Below are 7102 nucleotides of genomic sequence, written 5' to 3'. Positions count from 1 at the left end.
TAACTGTTACAATCGATAAATAAATTCTTTATTTTCGATCAAGTGCGTGAGTGTATTCGTTCTAAATGTGGATACAATTTCTGAAAGAAGAAAAATTTGTTTATTATTCGGTGTGTCAGATGGGAATGTCTCATTGTTAACAGTCGTGCAACAATTATTCATTAGAAAAGCAGTGGTATCAACGCAGAGTACTGGTAAGAATAAAAGTGAGTAAGTGAGAGAGAGAGAGAGAGAGAGAGAGAGAGAGAGAGAGAGAGACAGAGAGAGAGAGAGAGAGATAGATAGTGTGTGTGTGTGTGTGTACGCACACACGCAAAACACAGACACACACACAAACACATCGCGTGTAGCGAACAGCTGATCGCAGCGAGTGCCTCACACAGTCGCCCGCGTCGGATAATGAGTTGCGCCGCTCCTGCCTACCGCCCGTACTCGTGCCGTAATTCGCTTAATATTTCTTTTAATAATTTGAAAACTAAGCTTCGGATCAAATTTTGGCAAAGGAAAAATCGTCTTAGAATCCAGTCAGGAATACGACATTTTAAGGACAAACGGTTGTTTTGAATCACCCTGTATATATGAATATGAATATGTATGAATATATATATATGTATATACATATTCATATATATTTACATTCATATAAATACATATTCATATATATTCATATTCATATATATACAGATTCATATATAAACATATTCATATATAAACATTCATATAAATACATATTCATATATAATTCATATTCATATATAATTCATATTCATATAAATACATATTCATATATATTCATATATACATATTCATATATTCGTATAAAAATTAAAAAAACTTGCAAATTAATTTTTTTAATATATATATTTTATTATCTGTACACACACACACACACACACACACATGTATATATATATATACACATACAGGGTGACCCATTAAAATCTATAAGTAAATATATGTATCTTCTAAATAATTTTGAATTAAAAAATTAAACATATACATGAACGAGATTGAAGGGGTCTTTAGAATATCGCAAATAAAATTCGAAAGGTGGAGTCTTGGAAATTTCAGGATCGGCTTTGTTTTTTTAAATGGAATCGCCATAATTTTTTAATATAAATTAATTTATTGGAATATTCTCCATAAAAAAAAGGATACAATGACCAAAAATTGAATAGTTGTTATTTTTTATTTTAAAGTAATTTTACATACACTATATAATATTTTAGTAAAATATTCATTGTTCGATGATGTTACCTGAATACTTTTAGGCATAAAATAATGAGAAAAATTAATTGGTATAAAGAAAAAAGAGTTGTTAAAAAAATATAGCTGTTAGTTGCAAATTATCTTTTCTAAATACAAACATGTGTTTTCTTTACACCAATTAATTTTTCTCATTATTTTATGCATAAAAGTATTCAGGTAACATCATCAAACAATGAATATTTTACAAAATATTTTATAGTGTATGTAAAATTATAAAATTAAAATATAAAATAACTCGTAAACTATTCACTTTTTGGTCACTGCAGAATATTCCAAGGAATCGATTTATATAAAAAATTATAGCGATTCCATTTAAAAAAACAAAGATGATCCTGAAATCTCCAAGACTCCTTTACCTTTCGAATTTTATTTGCGATATTCTAATAACCCCTTCAATCTCGTTCAACATGTATATGTTCAATTTTTTAAATTCAAAATCATAGAAGATACATATATTGGCTTATAGATTAAAATGGGTCATCCTGTACACACACACACACACACACACACACACACACACACACACACACACACACACACACACACACACACACACACACACACACACACACACACACACACACACACACACACACATATATATATAATAGTAATTTCGAAAAAATAGTAATTTCTGAAAAATAAAGCAGTCTTGCACATATAGTAGTTAGTAGTAGAAATATTAGTAATAAATAGTAGTTAGTAGTAGAAATAGTAGTAATAAATAGTAGTTAGTAGTAATAATAGTTATAAAGTAGTAGCAGAAAAAGATATTTTATACCAGAGACGATATATTCGTCTGCTAGTTGCTTATAAAAAATATCTTCTCCCAGAATGATTTGCATGTGCGTTCTGGTTTTCAAAAAAAGATATTTTATACCAGAGACGATATATTCGTCTGCTAGTTGCTTATAAAAAATATCTTCTCCCAGAATGATTTGCATGTGCGTTCTGGTTTTCAAAAAAAGATATTTTATACCAGAAACGATATATTCGTCTGCTAGTTGCTTATAAAAAATATCTTCTCCCAGAATGATTTGCATGTGCGTTCTGGTTTTCAAAAAAAGATATTTTATACCAGAGACGATATATTCGTCTGCTAGTTGCTTATAAAAAATATCTTCTCCCCGAATGATTTGCATGTGCGTTCTGGTTATTTGAAAAAAGATATTTATATACCAGAGACGATTTATTCGTCTGTTAGTTGCTTCTAAAAATATCTTCTCCCAGAACGATTTGCATGTGCGTTCTGGTTATTTAAAAAAAGATATTTATATACCAGAGACGATTTATTCGTCTGCTAGTTGCTTCTAAAAATATTTTCTCCCAGAACGATTTGCATGTGCGTTCTGGTTATTTAAAAAAAGATATTTATATACCAGAGACGATTTATTCGTCTGCTAATTGCTTCTAAAAATATCTTCTCCCAGAACGATTTGCATGTGCGTTCTGGTTATTTAAAAAGAGATATTTATATACCAGAGACGATTTATTCGTCTGCTAGTTGCTTCTAAAAATATTTTCTCCGAGAACGATTTTCATGTGCGTTCTGGTTATTTAAAAAGAGATATTTATATACCAGAGACTTCGTGAACTGGTTATTTTTCACATCAGATATACATTGGTTCATATGTGTCTTCTGATTCTTATAAAATATAAGACATTGATACTACATTATCTATTGTATGTGTATAATATAATATAGTTATTTTTAGTTAGATGTAGATTTCTAAACAAGAGATGTATTTATTTTTAAGAAATTTTACTTTTTCTTTATTATATAAAATGATATAACTGACACACTTATTTTGAACAATATTAACATAATTTTTTTTGCAGGCGACGAATGCTGAACCTGATAAAGCGCCAAGAAGAAAATGACTCCAGGAATAGCACGTGTAAGGATACTAACAATGAATCCATCGATTTTCAGAAATCGGTGGAATTATTCTCCGATGCGATGGATTCGAGCCAATCGTTAGTACCCACGATGCAATACCTGGAGTTAGATTCAAATACAGGTACGTGTAGTCAAAATGACTCCAGAAATAGCACGTTTAAAGATACTAACAACGAATCCATCGATTGTCAGAAATCGGTGGAATTATTATCCGATACGATGGATTCGAAAGTTAGTACCCAACCCCGTTCGTACCTACGATGCAATGCCTGGAGTCAAATTCAAATACAGATAAGTGTAGTCAAAATGTCGAATTGTGCGAAGATGACAATTATTTTGTTATCGAAAATGGCCCTCTGGATACGAATCGTATCCAGGAAAGCTTGCCTCAAGGCCGTCACATTGTCGACATTTCTCATATGTGCAATGAACTCCAGAGATCATTCAATAATCATATGAAAAGAATACAGGACCAATTTAAAGATTGGAAAGTGATAACGACTCAAACCAAAGGCCAAGAGGAAAATGTCGAACTTTGCGAAGATAACAATTATTTTGTTATCGAGAATAGCCCTGTAGATATAAATCGTATCCAGGAAAGCATGCCTCAAGGGCATCGCATTGTCGACATTTCTCATATGTGGAATGAACTCCAGAGATCATTCAATAATCATATGAAAGGAAGAGTGCCAATTTAGAGATTGGAAACTCATAAAAACTAGAATCTCAGAGTTGAAGACGCATTTTACTTTCAAGTGCCAAATGTGCAATACTGAAGCCACTATCTGCTCAGAACCCGAAGAGCCGGAAATATTAGACATTGGTATGGCTGCTGTAGCAGGAACTGTTACAGTAGGAATTGGCTATGCCCAGTTGAATGAGCAATGTGCAATCATGAATATTCCTTTCATGTCTGAGCCAAAGTACATAGAAAATAGAGAAAAATTAGTCGATGCTTTTGAAAAAACAGCCATGGAAAGTATGAAAATGCCTGGCGAAATTGAAAAGCAACTCGCTCTTGAGAGAAACGAAGTTATAAACGGTATTCCGTACATAACAGTTGTAGCGGATGGTAGTTGGATGAAGAGATCGTATGGCAGTGCTTACAATTCTCCTTCCGGTATCGGAGCTATAATTGGTTATCGTACGAAAAAGATTCTCTTCGTCGGTGTCCGCAATAAATTTTGCGCAATATGTGATATAGCAGAGCGAAAAGGTATAGAACCAAAAGCTCACAAATGTTATAAAAATTTTGATCGCAACGAAAGCTCCACAAGGATGGAGAGCGATGCCATCGCAGAAGGTTTCAAATGTAGCCTCGAAATGCATGGGCTGATTTTTAAAACAGTTATTGCCGATGGTGATAGTAGCGTTTATCAGGCTATTATTGATAATAGACCATATAATGAACATATGGTTACAGTAAAAAAAATAGAATGCACAAATCATTTACTTCGCAATTTGTGTAAAAAGCTCAAAGCGGTGGCAGAGACAACTCAGCCAAAAACGCAGAGGCAGCGTGGCTTTACAGAGTTGCGAAATGTTGTGAAAAACAACATTAAACATATTAGAAAAGAGGTAGAAAAGGCAGCCGAATTACGAAGAAAAGACCAACAAACACCTCAACATTATAAGGCTATGGAATTGCAAAAAGATATATTGAACATTCCTAGCCATGTTTTTGGCGAACATAAGCGATGCGAAGCACGCGGTCATATATGCGAAGAGAATAGTAAAACAAACAAAAATTGTTGCACTTTTAAAAATACATGGTTTATATCAAAAGATAGAAAACGCTATCACATATCTAAGCGGTTATTCCGACAGCTTATTGCTGAATTTAACCAATAATCCTGCAGAATCGTTTAATTTGATAATCTGCAAAGAAATTGGTGGAAAGCGCATTCATTTTGATAAACGAGGCTCTTACAATGCCAGAGTTGCGGCAGCAGCTGTGCAATTTAATACGCAACAAGCCATTACAGAATTGCATAAGAGCATGGATAAAACTGTTCCGCCTATTGTTGAGAAACTAGAAAAACAACGACAAATAAAAGTTGCAAAAACCAGAGAATCTCGACAGGTGCAAGGCAGGCAAAAAAAATTTAAACAAGAGACAGGAACAGATCGTTATTATGGTCCGCAATCTCAAAAACCAGATCTTCCATCTGATGTATTTGAGCAACTTCGGCAAAATCATTTAGAAAAATTGTCCGAAAATGCGAGAAACTGGAAAAAAATTGAATTCGATACGAGAAGCCAAAGGGACTCGGAATTATGGTTATCATTGAGACGAGAAATGCTGACAGCATCCAATTTTGGACCTGTATGTCGCATGAGACCAACAACGTCTTGTGCAACAACAGTAAAAGCCATTTTATATCCTTCGTTCATTGATACCGCAGCCCTAAAATATGGTCGCGAGAACGAAGAAGTAGCAAGGAAAGAATTGGCTATAAAATTAAATAAAGAAATAAAACCTTGCGGATTATTTATCGATACTGAAAATCCGTGCTTCTCCTGACGAAATTATTGATGAAAATGGTCTAGTGGAAATAAAATGTCCTCTGTCAGCTGAGTATTTGACAGCAGAAATAGCTGTAGAGACATTGGCTTCTTTAAAAGGTATTTTTGATAAAAAAGATCCACATAAAATAAATCGAAATCATCGATATTTTTATCAAGTTCAAGGTCAGTTGAACATAACACAGCGAGAATATTGTATTTTTGCTGTTTGGACTCCACAAAGCATGAAAATATTGCGCATTGAGGCAGACAATTTTTTTTGGAGAAATCAAATGCTGCCTTTCTTAACACGCTTCTATAACGAATGCATGCTTCCAGAAATCTTGGACAGTCGTCACAATAGACATATGCCAATCAGAAATCCAAGATATATTATAGAAGCTAAAGAAGAAGCAGTAAAAAAAATACTGACAATGAATCAAATAAAGAGACAAAATATAATAAAAAGTGAAAATGACATAGAAGAGAGCAAACGATTCAAACCGAACGTTTCGATGGAAGCAATAATGACTGATATTGCTGATATTGCTCTAAATAAAGAGCAAGATGATGATTGTATTATTATAAGTTACTCACATAACGAACAAGATATATCTGAAGACGATATAAAAAGAAATGAAAAACTTTTAAATACGTTTGCTCCTCTTTATTTGGTAAAAGATAACATCTTGGGTATGACAAGTCAATTAAAAGATGAGTCGTTGGATCTATTTTTGCGTATTATAAGAGAAACTTCTCATTTCGAAACGCAAAGTGTGCTACATATAGAATACCCTCACATGATTAAAGCTAGTCGTAGTGATAATAGTTTACAAATAATTGGAGGGAATTGCAGTAATCATTGGAGATGTATTTTCTTTGACGGCACTAAACTTCGCGTGTACGATAGTCTACCTGGCTGTACATACGATAAATTGGTAGCTAAAGAGAAAAATTATATACATCTTCGTTATCCAACAATAAGCTCGAGTGACATAATTTTTGAAAAGGTTCAAATACAACCTGATGGCGTATGTTGTGGAATTTATGCTGCAGCTTTCGCCACGACTGTAGCCTTAGGAGGTAATCCTTGCGAGGAAAAATATTCCAAAAATGTTAAATGTATGAGAGAACATTTTTATACAATTCTAGAAAGCAATAAACTCTCACCTTTTCCAAAATGATGAAAAAGTATAATTTTCTATTTTAAAAAATTTATTCTGGTAAGAATATAGATTTCAAAAATCTATATTCTACAATTGACCAGAAAAAGCTATATCAATCTCGATTGCAAATTATAATCGGAGAGACGAAACACATATATTGGTTGCGTTCTCACGAGAATGGACGGGAAGGGGTCCATTCTATATTTTATTCAGAATATTGTAAAAATACATTATTTTGTTGCAATCGAGACTGTATTGTAAA

The 7102-nt window shown here is 33.1% G+C and overlaps 1 pseudogene; it reads left to right on the top strand.

The window, feature by feature from the left end:
• The first annotated feature begins 3756 nt into the window (after positions 1 to 3756).
• Positions 3757 to 6858, top strand: LOC145942279 (uncharacterized; annotated as a pseudogene).
• Positions 6859 to 7102: the final 244 nt, after the last annotated feature.

This window comes from Prenolepis imparis, unplaced genomic scaffold, assembly GCF_030444845.1.
Source record: "Prenolepis imparis isolate NDT839.2.m4 unplaced genomic scaffold, iyPreImpa1.0 SCAF_10, whole genome shotgun sequence".
Lineage (NCBI taxonomy): Eukaryota > Metazoa > Arthropoda > Insecta > Hymenoptera > Formicidae > Prenolepis > Prenolepis imparis.
The sequence above is the reverse complement of the archived record's forward strand: the minus strand, read 5'-3'. Positions and strand labels throughout refer to the sequence as shown.